The sequence below is a fragment of the Pezoporus occidentalis genome, unplaced genomic scaffold (genome assembly GCF_034315485.1).
Source record: "Pezoporus occidentalis ecotype Australia unplaced genomic scaffold, CSIRO_AGI_Poc_V1 ctg12, whole genome shotgun sequence".
In the NCBI taxonomy this organism is placed as follows: Eukaryota; Metazoa; Chordata; class Aves; order Psittaciformes; family Psittacidae; genus Pezoporus; species Pezoporus occidentalis.
Window position 1 is genome coordinate 2,522,794 of NW_026912994.1, and position 13,594 is coordinate 2,536,387.

The following is a 13,594-nucleotide window of genomic DNA, read 5'->3' on the forward strand; positions in this document are numbered from 1 at the left end:
GTGATAACTATCGTAAGTCATTTTAGAGCACAGTTCATTACCCAGATACTCTGTGCTGTGAAAAATGGCAAGCGGCTTTATTCAAACATCAAATTGGGCTCAAAACATGCTATTTCTTGTGGAAGCTGGAAAAATGCGTGTTTGCCTAAGCATCTTGTTGAAATTCAAAATGCTGAAAATCCTTCTATTTTAATACTTCAGACAGTTAATATTTTAAGTATTTATTAATATACATTTAATATGTTTGAAATGACTGAATGCCAACACATCATAATCCTTATTCAGCTGTATCTTTTAAATTACTTGGTTTGTTTGCTAAAGTTGAACTTCCATTGATGTTGACGCTATTTTGAGCTTTGAAAAGCAGATCTGGCTGATGTCTTTCGGGAAAATAATTTAAAATGCGCCAAGAGGGTTTAGTTTGGCTGGGGTTTCTTGAAGGTGTTTGTTTCCTTGATACAGGTTTTAAACAAAAAACAGCTGTTTTTTTAAGATTGTGTTTACTTGTCAAAAGATGGAAGCACACTGATTGTATGGTTCTATGATAAGATTCTCAGTCACAGCACTGATAGTTGGAAAACTATTAAGTAACATTTCTGGCCCAACTTTTTTGAGCTGTACTAGCTGTACCTAAGTTTCATCTGATAAATTTTTTCCAGTTAATAGTCAGAGAGTGGGTTTTAAAGGTGTTGTACTGAAGCAAGTTTAAGTCACCACATGTGAGTGTTTTTTAACCGACATCGGTAAAGCAACTTCAACAGCACAGATGAATCTTGTGGCTATTGTTATTCAGTCTTCTGTGTTTCATTCCTAGGCAACCATTGAGGTTGTGATTTGACTGTATCTGAACTTAAGTGGCTTCATAAATACACATGAAAAGTGTCATTCCTCCACTAATGCGTCTGATGTGCTCTGGATTACATTGTCAGTGGTGTTAAGTGTTAGACTGGTATAATACATGGTAAAACTGTCATTGATAGCGTCGTTTCTCCATCTCTGCTTGAACATGTTGGAAAACATTTTGCATGTATTACCATATGCACCGTCCCTTTTTTAAAGTGACATCTATAACTTCTGTATCAAAATTAATCTATGCATGCCAGCCATTGTTTGGTTCAGTACAAATAACGCTCTGAGGAGCTCTCTCAGCCTGGGCTGGGGTCCCTGTAGGTCTGCCTCCTTTCAAAAGCAAGTCTTTTCTTCTCTTTTAGGTCTGCTAACACAAGGAAGCTTGAGTTTGAGGTTCCAGTTAGTCATCTAACTTGTCAAAACTTGTCATCAGCCAGAGGACACTGCCTTTGACTTTTTCTAGTCTTTTTTTGTAGATGGAGTGATAGAAGAAATGGTTCCATGTTAATGATAGAATTAATTTTGTTGTTCCAGAGCTTCATGAGTAGGAATTTGTGTGTTGAGTTACTGAAGGATACTTTAAAGTGACTTTCAACAAACAGGTTTTGTTTGGTTTGTTTTTATTGTTTATTTCTGGCATAGTGAGATGTGCTTAGAGAACGTTATTTTGTTTAAGGCATACTGAAGCATGTTCCCTAGCATGGGGGAGGACTGAGGAAACATTTCCAAGGAAATTTAGATACCACTTTAAATAAAATAAATAAATAATGAAAAAATCCTTGTTACTAGCCTTGCTCTTTTTTTTTTCGCTTCACAAATCCAGTAGGTTACTGAAGCTCACAATAAGCTTTATCGAAAAGTCTGAGTTACCTTCTCTCTCCAAATCTTTGCAGTCAATGATCAGGATCACCTTCCTGAATCTGAAAACCAAGTGGCAATTCTTGCCAATTGGTACATCCAAAATACATTTTATGTAGACATTTGGGAAAGAATTATTTCATTTATTTTATCTGTCACTTGCTGGGAGTCCAATTGGAAGGCGCCTCCAGGGTCTGTATTGGCATGCTGTGTGTCATGCTGTGCCAGTGGCTGTTTGCAGGTGGCCCAAGAACCAGCTGTTGCACATCATTAAATGACCTGTGGCTCATTAAAGTACAAATCATCCATTTTACATTTATACCAAAAGCAGATAATTTTACAAAAGGTGATCTTGGCAGTTTATCTCAAATGTCCTGTACTTTCAGAATTATGAAAAGGGATGAATATCTGAAATTATTTTCGTAATTGGTTTAATATTTTTCAGCACAACTATAAATTAAAATGAATTGATGCACTAATGCTTTTAATAATAGAGATTATGGATACACACATGTAAAATAGCTATGTTATAAATTTGGCAAATATTTAATGTCTTTCAGCATATATGCTCAGTATTAATGATTCAATTTTATGCTGCAAACCATATTTCTGACATTTTTGTAAAATTTATTCCCCCCTCATATTGGTTGTTTCAAAGTGTCTTAAAAAAATCTTATTTATCTTATGTGCATTAATTTAGTTTTTAACTCCACTCCCTTTGCTATTTTCTTGTTGGGCACCCGTAGCCTCCTGTGTGTGGCTTCTAAACCCTGTATCGCAGATTGGAAATTTAGAAGTACAAATGCAGAAGCTATATGGTTTATATGTGGGTGTTTTCCCTTTTACAGGAAACACATGTATATATACATATATATAGAATCATAGAATAGTTAGGGTTGGAAAGGATGATAAAGTAGTTTCACCTGTACTTTGGCCCATTCTGATGATTTCTTGAGTATGAAGTACTCTGTGTTACTGATCTATAATCCTAGTACCCAATGAATGCTCAGGCTGGAGGTGCACAGATAATGCCCATGGAAATCAGTGCTGCTGTTCTGCTGTAACCCAAAGCTATATATAGGATTTCAATGTTCAGTTTATTTGATTTCCCATAAAATGATGTGAAAAGAAATTCTCTCATCTCTCAGGTGAGCTGGCAGATGAAAACAAAGATGGGTTGGAACACAAAATGTTGCTTCAGGGACCTGATCCGGGTTTCATCTGCCTCTGGCCTTAAAATGGAGACAGTCCCCAGTGGAACAGTATTTCTGAGTCTTCATATATTAGTAGTATTCTTGAGGGTGCAAAATGAAATTACAAGAAACAACAACAGAAAAAGTTTAAGCAGTAAAGAAAAGGACTCTTTCTGAACAACTTTGATTCTCTTCTGTATTTTCTGTTTGCATGGAAGATCATTGAAGATTTGCTAGCGATTTGTGTCAGGATAGTTAGGTATTGAACAATTGCATTAAAAAAAAAAAAAAAAAAAATAAAGGAGAGAGTAGTCCAGGGAGTGAAACAGAATAAAATCAATTTGACTTTGTTCCTTGTCTGCAAAAAAGAGATGCTTTCTCCAAGGTATTTTAATATTCAATTAGAGCAGGACATGAGTGACATCTGGAAGGTTACAGAGTGCACAGTTAACACAGCTTGGAGAGAGAAAAGATAGAGTAAGGGCAGCCTGTTAAGAACCGAAGTCCTCATGCTGTGGTTTTACTGGATGGATAAAAACATATCACAGTATGTAATATCCTGTCCAAAACCTGAGATTACAAGTAATACCAGGAATGTGTCATGATCTGGGAACAGAGAAGTGGAAAACAGAGGTAAGAGATCAACCGGTAATGAAGCAAAATCAGGTATCTTCTTTGAACCGTAGGAGCAAAACTGAAAAGCTTTGTAGAAGGAGGGACAAAAATCTACCTATATATTCTCACAACCAGACAAGAGATGAATATATTGGGCAGAGCAGAAGGAAAGCTCGTAAAGAAAGCAGTGGGATCTAAGAGTTTGGTTGAGCTTAGTGTCCAAATCGTGTGGGGCTTAGTGTTTGTGTTTTGTGTTACATCCCATTTTAGTTGGATTGTACATTTGGTCTTTGGTTTTGTTTTCTGAGGAAATCTGCCTTTTTATTTCCATGGAAATACAAGAGGTAGCTTAGTGGTGTGTTTCTGGGATTTCTGGTTTACAGACCCAATTGCCTATATCCTTCATCACTCTCTTCCATATTTGTGGAGTTTCAGAAGGTGGTACTTTTTCTAACAGGATGTGGAATCAGCATTTTGCATGAGTGTTACCCATGGAATTTAAGAGCAATTAGGATTAGGATTAAACAAAAATCTTCTGATACTGATGGAAGGAATAGACACCGTAAAAAGTAATAGCAGTAGCAGTCTGCTGCCATTTCTTGCTGTTAGTTTATGTCTAAGTAATTTTGGTTATGAAAAAATATTGGCATGATTTTCAGCCTTATGTGAAACAAGGGTTCTGACTTAATTTTCATAGAGGACAATGATACGAATTTCAACTGGTACCCTCTCAGACAGCCTCAGGGGTTAAGATTGAAGGAGTGAGAATTCTTTTGTGCTTTGATGCATTGGTTGGGAAAGTTACACTTCTGTTAAGGGTGATGCTTTTCATGTTAATAAACAAAGATTGTTAACTGAAGACTGAAGTGCTGCCAATCCTGAATCTTTCATAAGCAATAAATTCTCATTAAAAATCCTTTCGGGAAATGCATATCCTTTCAAAAGAATTTCCACAGCACATCATCTCCGTGTGACAAATCTCCAGAGAAAAAATATATATGAGCTACCAGTAATTGGGGATTTGTTAGCTCAACTGCCAAGTCCTCTGCAAAAAGAAGACCTTGTTTGCTTATTTCTTCTTTTGTTTTTCATTTTCCAAGGTCGTCTTAAGTCCAGGCTTAGTGAAAACAAAGGAAAAAAGAATTCACTTTTGGTAGAAATTGCTGAACAGGTTCAGGATTCACAGCTAGTTCTGTTTGGGTCAGAATCCAGAGAATTCTTCATGTATCAGGAGATATCGTCTGGATTCCAAATATTTATTTAAAAAAAAAACCAAAAACCTAACACAAGTAAACAATGCAATAGTAATGGTGTGAATCTGTATGCTGTAAGGATTTGGTACTTCAAACCATACAAAATACCCCGAACACAAATGCAAGAACCAAGACTTCATCTAGTCTAGACGATGGCTTGACCCAGTTTAAAAATAAACAGCAAAACACCAAGTAAGAAGTTAAACACTCACAAGCTGAAGGACCCTGCTATCAGCAGTTAAACTGGGGAGCAACAAGTACACTTGCATTAATGGCAATGCAGTGCACGACCTACAGCAGTAGGCTGGTTTTAAATCTAGAGTAGAGTAGAAGTGCTGAATAACATGCTGAAGAAAGGCAAGAGGTGAAAGGTGCCCTTAAACACAGTGGTTTCTTTTTAGTCCTTGCTCTCTTTTTTCTTGAATTTGCTTAAAAAAAAAGATACAAATCTTCAGATGGTTGTTTAGACAGAGTGGCTGTATTCATCTCTGCTGTTGCTTTCAAATGCACTAAGTCACAAATAAAAATCTGACTCTTTTGAAAGTGGCATCTGCTTTAGCAATGACTTCCATGTGCTGGGACTGATGTGTTGCCAGGCCCCTTGTCAGCTCTGCTGAACAGCCAAATGTCACTGTCTTTGGTGCTTCCAGCAATGAGAGGAGGTGTATTTGGGGGTGAGGACCAAAAGAAAATCATCTTGTGGGCATGCAAAATGAGGAGTGGTAGTTGTGTGTGTTGGGAATAAGAGGAGGTAAAAGCTGTTGACTTAAACTGTTGTCTTTCTCCCATGGGCCGAACTGTCATGTAGCAATGATCCTGTGCCTCTCTCATTATCCACTTTGACCCCAGCTGTGCTTTCAAGCTAAACTGTAAGGCTTTTAGAAACATGTCGTACTGTCTTATTTTCCCATTTCAAGAAGTGGAGCTCCTGGATGATATACTGTGACCAGAGCATCATGTGAACTAGTGGTGTACAAGGAAGGGAAAGGTGATAGTGTCAAATTTGCTTTCCACACTCACCTGTACTGGAGAAGGTCAGAAGAGTGATGTTGCAGCTCTGAGGATGCTATCAAAAAGCAGATAAACACTAATATTTTGGTTTGATTAGAAAAGTCCAACTGTAGGCCTGGTACTGTGAAAGAATTCTCAGAAATAAATTTGGTGCCATTTTAGGGCTTTTGTTAAGCAGATGCTTTCATTTGTGTAAGATATCTTAAAAGTAGCACCTGAAAAGAAGAGCAAGCAGTCATTCTCATAGTAAAGGATGGGCATCTGTTTGCAAAACCCATCTATGTTACATTTTAAAGTTTTTTTTTTTTCTGAATTAATATTCCAAATTGCCTTTTATTAGTCTTTTTCTTCTGTTTTTCCTGTTTGAATACTGAGATTTTCAATGATAAGTCTTTGAGAACTTGGCAGCTTGCCTAATTCTAGAAGTTCCCACTTGCTTATTGGCAGAAATAATGCAGCATTAAATTCAAATATTACTGTTAATGTAACATTGAAATTGATAACTCAGTCACTTACGTCAAGAATTTCCAAGCTACTACAGTGTGAATTTGTCAAATTGCTTTTTCTAGGTATTTTGTGGTGTGTATTGCAGAACAGAGACAATGAAGTTTATGGTTAATGTACCACTTCTAATAATAACAAATTCTGTGAGATAGATCCTGTGCTCATTTATGTGTAGTAGTGCGTTTTAGTAGTTTCTGGGATAGATTCTGGGACAAATCTGTGCAGAATTTGGACCTACTAAAACCTTAACTATGCTTTTTGATAAATACAAGCTTTACATAATGCATGAACTCTTTAACTTACAATGCGAAAACCTGTACTGTAGGTGTATTTCAGGGTTCAGAACTGTAGTGCTGTTTACTTGGTGGTTTTTGACACTATGGTGTTTGTTATTTCCTACTTGATGTTGCATTGAAGTTGATAGCCAGGTGTAACTCCCTCGCCTCTTGCAGTTTTCTGTTTTGTGTTTGGGCTGGTTTTGAAAAGAAATCTTTAAGTATCTGTCACTACTCTCTGCAGACATTAGAAATTATTAGGAAAATCCCCCCCCCCCCCCCACCTCAGTTTTCTGTTTCATAAAAAGCCCAACCTTTACCCCAACCTTTTCCCCATTCCCCCAGCCCCCCTTCAGTTTCTTCTTCCACGTGGAATCTCAGCCCAAAAGAAAGGCTTCAGAGGAGTATATCTGAAAAAAAAATAATTGCAGCCAAGTGCATTATCTCATGAATAATGGTGAGATGTTCCAGGAGATTTGTTAAATGATTGCTTGGTATAATTCATAATTATCCTGATGATTTGGCATTGTGTCATACAGCCATTAATCTTTTATCGTACAACTGAATGTGTGTGTTGTGGGGAAGAAATCACTTTTTTTGCCTTTTTTTTGTCTTTATGAAGAAACTGCATTGATTGTGCTGGTTAGTGCTGTCTCTGTCTTGTCAAGGAACTGAAAGGGGCGTTGATGGCTCTATTTATTGTCATTCTAATCATTAGCAGTTTCTGATGAACGTTATTTAAAGGTCTCTATTTTAAAAGCTTTTGCCCTTCACTACATTACCAAGGTTGAAAACTATCTCAAATCTCCACAGAGTTCAAGAGACCAACATTTTAAACTTTGTGTCTACATCTCCCTATGTCTGATGCTGTGAGACCAAATACATACAGAATTTGAGTGGTAGGCTGTGTTGTGGAGCCAACACTAATAGTGGAAGGAGGCTATTCCTTCCTTTTTAATGTTGGCTTAACATTAAAAAAATAGATATATTTAAAAAATAGATATATTTTAAATGTTGTCTGAAGTAGCAGTAAATCACTAAAATGTGCAGACTTGCAGCCATAACTTCAGCGTTGGAAACAGTAAATGTCAAGTAGGTAAGAAAGATTGCCAGTGTGAAAAAAGATGTTTTTGCATTGCCACCCATCCCCGTGCAGGTGCTTATGTTAGGAAAGTTACCATGCTCAAGTGCTCAGCTGACTTTGGCTGCTGTGCTGGTGCTGAGAGTGATGTGTCATGAAAACAATCCCATGATCATCGCCATGGACTCCTCATGAACACCTTTCCTTTTCTAATTTCTTTGCTATGGCTCTGCCATTAAAGAAAGGCAGCTTTTTGCTTTTATAATGAAGGCTCTGTCTCCACTATGTTTCTCTGTTGGCCTCCTTTCTCACCAGGGTATGTGACTCAGCCCAGTGTTACCCTATGCTTTCTTCCATGGTATTTCTTTTGTATTTGGTGTCTTGTTTGAATGCTTCTGGAAAGTAACTAGATGCTCTTTTTTGAACTTCTGCTTCGGATTACGTATACATTAAAATCCATTGGAAAGTAGTGAGGAGCCTCTGGGGATTGCTCATACCTATTTTAGAGTATAGTTATAATTCTGTGGGTTTTTTTTCCTTACTGTTAGTGCCATGTAAAGAAAGCAGAGTTTAAGTAAGTTGCTACCTGTTTTGCTTGTCCTAATTTGAAAGTGTCATGTCTTATAGAAGTTTAATGTAAATTGTGTTTTCTGTGTGCTTATCTTTCATTACAAACAAATTAGGAATATGTAGGAGCCTGTGCCTCACTGGTGGCTCATCCTATCTATCCTGCTTCTGCTTTACAGCATTAGTATTTCCATTATAAGTAACTGCAGTCTTTGCAGTTATTGTAAAAATAAATAAAGCTTGTACTTTGCTCAGCTTTAAATTTTGAATGAGTACTTTTTTGCAAGATGGCTGTTTTATTGCCAAATCTTAGTTAAACCACTGTGACTCTAAAAGACCAGTTTCAAAAGGAGCACGACACTGACATGTATAAAGCACCAAATGACTCTGTTGTATGTGATCTTCAGTAGGAAGGAAAGTTGCAGCATCACTGACCACTGCAATCACAGTAGGAGCTGGAGGAGGCAAATTAGTTCATTGCAGCCATTCCACCCTTGGCTTTTCCCCTGTCAGTTCTCATAAGCTCGACAGGGTCAAGCCTGCTCAGCATTTGGATGGGAAACCTCCCTGGGAAACCAGGAGTTGAAGGAAGCCAGGCTTGTGTCTTTCCACACTGACTGGTGCCCTGCCCCTAGATCAGTTGTTAGAGCCATGCTATGTTTAATCTATGTTTAATGGCTTTCAGTGGTGTTTTTCATTTGAAAAACAATGCCATGTCTACAAGTGATGGTATGGGCGGGGTGGGGAGTGGGGAAATGAAGAGATAATTTTGGTAGGTAATAAATCGGGGGTGGTTCCAAGGCACAGTGGTTAGGGGCACTTGGCAAATTCACATTCTGAGTCTCTGTCATTTTTCTGTTTGCTTTTTCCATGTGTGAACAAAGTATTTATTCACCTTCTGAATCTCACAGCAGCAGTGTAGAGTGGGAAATGTAGTCTGAATTTCTCTGATCCCTTTCATCAAAGACAAGTGGAAAAACAAATTAGTGACTTGGGGGCTGTCATACCTGTTAAATGTTGTCCACATTCAGTCCTTGTGTAGGAAAGTAATAATTAACTTGGGAAAAGGGAAACAGGAAAAGTTTGAAATCTTCTTGTGCCAGCGTTGAAAATGCAAGAGCTGTCAGTGCACACTGACAGGTCGTGGGGCTGCTGTGTATGATCAAGAAAGGAAAGGGTAATGTCAGGGCTTGATAGACCCCTTGTCTTCCCTGTAGATCATGGGGATTAAGGTTTGCTGAACCATTAAGTTTTGGATGATGTTACAGAGACATTTTCTGCTCTTTTTGAGTTTTATTTCTGCTCTTCATTAAAACAATACAATTATTTTTCTTCATTGAAACTGTGAAATTATTATTTAATCCTGAAAATATATCCTAATTCTGTATGGCTAAGGTCTTGGCAACTGGATATAATTCAGGAATCTTTATTTCATAACTTTATCCCCAAGCTATTTTAACTAATATCTTTCTGTGTTAGATGGAGAAGCAAAGGCCTGTAACTCAGAGCTTTGGAATCTGATAATTCAAAATAAAAATTAAAATCTTATTTCAAATATTGGGCAGTTTAATTTTGCTGACAGAGTTTTTTGTTTTGTTGTATTGATGTAAAATAACATTATAAAAATGAGAACTAAGAGAAAGGGAGCCTTTTCGCTTATCCAGCATAGCTTTTATTGTGTTGTTTGATCTGAGGATATCTGTTACCAGACCAGGCACAGTACCAGCATTTGTTCAGTACTATGTGGTAGGTGCAGGCTTGTGATTGCATCAATTTACCTACCTTTATCCCCATGGATTGGGAGAAGTCCAAGCAGCACAGTTTCGTAGTGAAGCCCTAAACTGTGTGTGTTAGCTGTCACTGTCATATGATACAGGTTTTTTTTGGTGTGGTAGTTGAATGAGTCGAACTGATGGGGAGAATGAAGGATAAATTTTACTCTAAGGACAGTTCAGAATTTGCAGCATTATTCAGCATACTTATGTTTTCCTTGGACAAAATGGGTTTTCCTCAAACTGTTGTTTTTTTATAACAACCTACTGCAAGATCTACTGGCGATACTGAGACTTGAAATGTATCTTTCTTTCATCCACACAGTGACTACTTGTGTGCTCAGTTCCATCTGGAAAGGATATAATTGAATCCTTGTTTGGCTCCTTTAATTATCTCTTTGCAAAGTCCTTGGCTGGGAATTTTGCCGCTTACAATGCAAATATTCAAACTTAAGAGCATAAACTGTGCTTTCAAAGAGCGTTTTTGTAACTCTTTTATCATTTGGTGTTTTTTCAGAAGCAAACATGAGAACTCCTCAATGAACATGGTTTAATTTTTTAAATCCTCAGAGAAGAATTTGTTTTCTTGGAGGTTGTTGTTGCTAATTAACTTTGTTAATTAATCATGTTATAGGGATGAAACATGCTTGATTAAAAATAAAGCTGTATAGCAACAAAGTAATGCTACTGATTTTTCCTATTTAAAAGGAAAGATTAAAAAAACATGATTAACTTTGAAGCTGCGTGTCAAATGTTCTTTGCATTCGAAACATCTGAAAGGCTAAAGCAGCTAAAAGCTTATTATTTTTGCAACTCAGTCATGGTAAAATGCTTATTCAGTTGTAACACCATATTAAAATCTGAGAGCTGAGAATAGTTGCTGAAGGTGCTGTCTTAATCAAAACTGACTGAAATGGTGGATAGTAACCAGCAGGTTCATTTGGTTGTGCTTAGACATGAAGGCGCTTGTTCTCTCTTGTCATGCATCTTGCATGAAAACTTCCAATGCTGTAAATTGGTGTTAAATGCTGTTGGCTCATAACAGGATCCTGACCACATTTCTCACCCATTATACTGGCATATGTTTGTATAGAGGTAGTGGGAATGGCTCACTGTGGGTGATGGGCCAAGTGCATCACAAATGAAGCTCCCTGGAATGGGCTCAGAGATGACTGCGGTCCATAGGCATGCTGAGCCTCTGGCCTGCATCCTGCCTAGATGAAGGTAACCATCTGCACGGTCTGGCTGTGAGTGTGAGCTCCTTCACCTGGGGAATGGAAGCGGGAGAGAGAAGACGTGCTGGGACCTATTTGAAGTGGGAGCACAGGGTTTGCTTGCCTCAAAGGTGACTTATTTTTAGACACTGTTGGAACAGATGGCTCTTCTGTATCCTCTATTGCAGATTTTTTTTTTCTCCTGTTATAATCAGGTTTCTTTTTCATTTTCTGCTATTGAAAAGTGGTTCTTTTCTTAATCGCAGCAATGTTATAAACACAGTATGAGAATCCCAGTTTTTGCTCTCCTTCATTGGGGAAATTGCTAAGGAAGTGCTTTCTGAACCTCAGAAATCCTCCAGGATCCTCACCTGGAAAGGGAAGGCCTGGCGTTGTCAGGAGGAGCCCTCTTTGTTAATGGAGCTCAGATGGGATTTACTCAGGTAAAATTCCAGGATTCTAGAAATGTGGAACTGATTCTGTATTGGAGGTAACACAAAGAGAGGAAAATAGGAGTATTCCTCATGTAGGAGGACTAGCGAAATAAATCTCTCCAGACCACTGGCAGGAAGTGCGTGGAGGAGTGCTTTGCAGGGTTTATTTTTGTTTATTCCTCCCTCTCTCCTCCCCTTCATCTTTTCTCCTGAAATATCTTTAGGCATTTGTTTTGCAATTAAAAAGTCAAAAACCCCCTCAAAGGGTATACTTGCTTTTTCCACTAAAACATATTAGGGCACTGAAGCGGTACAAAAATGCAATGGGCTATTTCAAGCAGATGAGCTAAATCTTTAAAATGGGATTAACCAATTTTATAATTTCCCTGTGATAGTATCTGAGCCTGGAAGGGGGAGAGCAGTACGTGTCTTTCAGAAGCTGTTTTAGGATACTTGGGTTAAGGTTGCACTAATGCCACTTCTCAATATTCAGTAATTTTTCACATGCGCCAAAGAGGATCTTGCTGTAATGCTGGAGTAACACAAATACCACTTCTACAGGGCTGTGGCTGTATTGTCTTTAGGTTTTGCCAGTATTGAGTGGTTTCATCACTGTGTATGTTTACAGATCACAATATTAGCAATGCCTGGTATTGTGTGACAACCATATTTGCAGGGTGCCACCAGCCAGTTGCATGGGGAGTGTTGTGGGGGTGCGCCAAGCATGTGAGGGCAGGTGACTGTTAAGGAGGCTTAAATACCACATTTGCTACTGAAATGGAGGGGGAGGACTGGTTTAGTGACCCAAGCATATGTTGAGCTATGGCAGTGACATGAATGCTGTTATTCCTGCATGAATTAGTAGGATGTGTACAGGAAGGGGTCCTGAGAAATGGTTTAAAGGCTACTTTTCTTGCAAGAGCATTTAGCTTTTCATGCTGGATGAGAGTAACCCAGTCAGTGACAGGAGTGGTTACAGAACCTGAGGAGATCATCGGCCACTGGGTTGTCCCTCAGCCACAGCTGGGGACCTTTGTAGGTCTCTGAGGGCCGTGATTTTCCAGCCCCTTTTCTGCTGTAGGAGCTGGAAGATGTGTCTGTGCACTTTCAAGACTCTATACATACAGTGGACAGCAGGAAGGGTTTTTTTCCTGATCTCACAATGTCTCAAGGCCAGGTAGCATGGCCAGTGGAATCATGGCTGGAGCAATGGTGAGCAGTGCGGGGCTGGTCCTGCTGGCCCTCAAACAGCACAGTTGCAAAAGGGCAGCTGCTGCTTGCCCACAGCCATGTCTCAGGAGGCCTGAGCCATTGGCATGCTTACATTTACCTTATACTGAGTAGTCACCTGGGCAAAGGTTTTATATATCCCAGGTACGTGCCAGGATGCTGCACTGGGATGGTTCAGGTCTTTCTTTCCAATTAGATCATGTGGAATTTCTGGGCAAAGCACCAATAAATGGAAAAATTCAAACTTGATAATGGATATATTCTGATTTAAAACCCCTTGTCTTGGAAGTTTTCAAAGCTGATCATCTTCTGTAAATAATTTATTGATCTGCAGATTTATGTTTCATTGTGCACTGACAAATGCCTCTGACATTTCTGCAGGGTGCTTTTCTTTCAAAAATGCATATCTTCTTTAAAAATAGCCTGCTTGAAAAAGTATGTTTGTTTTTCTTAAATCCTTTCTAAATATGGTAGGTTACTTAAGTCCTGCTTGTTCTATGAAGTGTTTTCTGCTTTACTGAGCTTCCAGAGCAAAATCCCTTCTTCCTGTACCCTTCCTGCAGTGGTTGGTTCCTGCACCACCTTCCCCTGTCTAGGTCTTGCAGTTCGCAGACTCGGTACTGCTACGTTTTCCCGCTCCATGCACTGAAAATCTCTTCCGTTTTGTACACATATTAAACCCTATTTTCATTAATATGTTACAACTTTTCAGGCAAAAGTGTGTTGCGACCATCAAAT

At 38.6% G+C, this 13,594-nt stretch overlaps 1 protein-coding gene across 11 annotated transcripts in view; it reads left to right on the forward strand.

The window, feature by feature from the left end:
- NCKAP5 (NCK associated protein 5) overlaps positions 1 to 13,594 on the forward strand; it is a 530,111-nt gene that overhangs the window by 281,211 nt on the left and 235,306 nt on the right. The gene's annotated exons all lie outside the window — the stretch shown is intronic.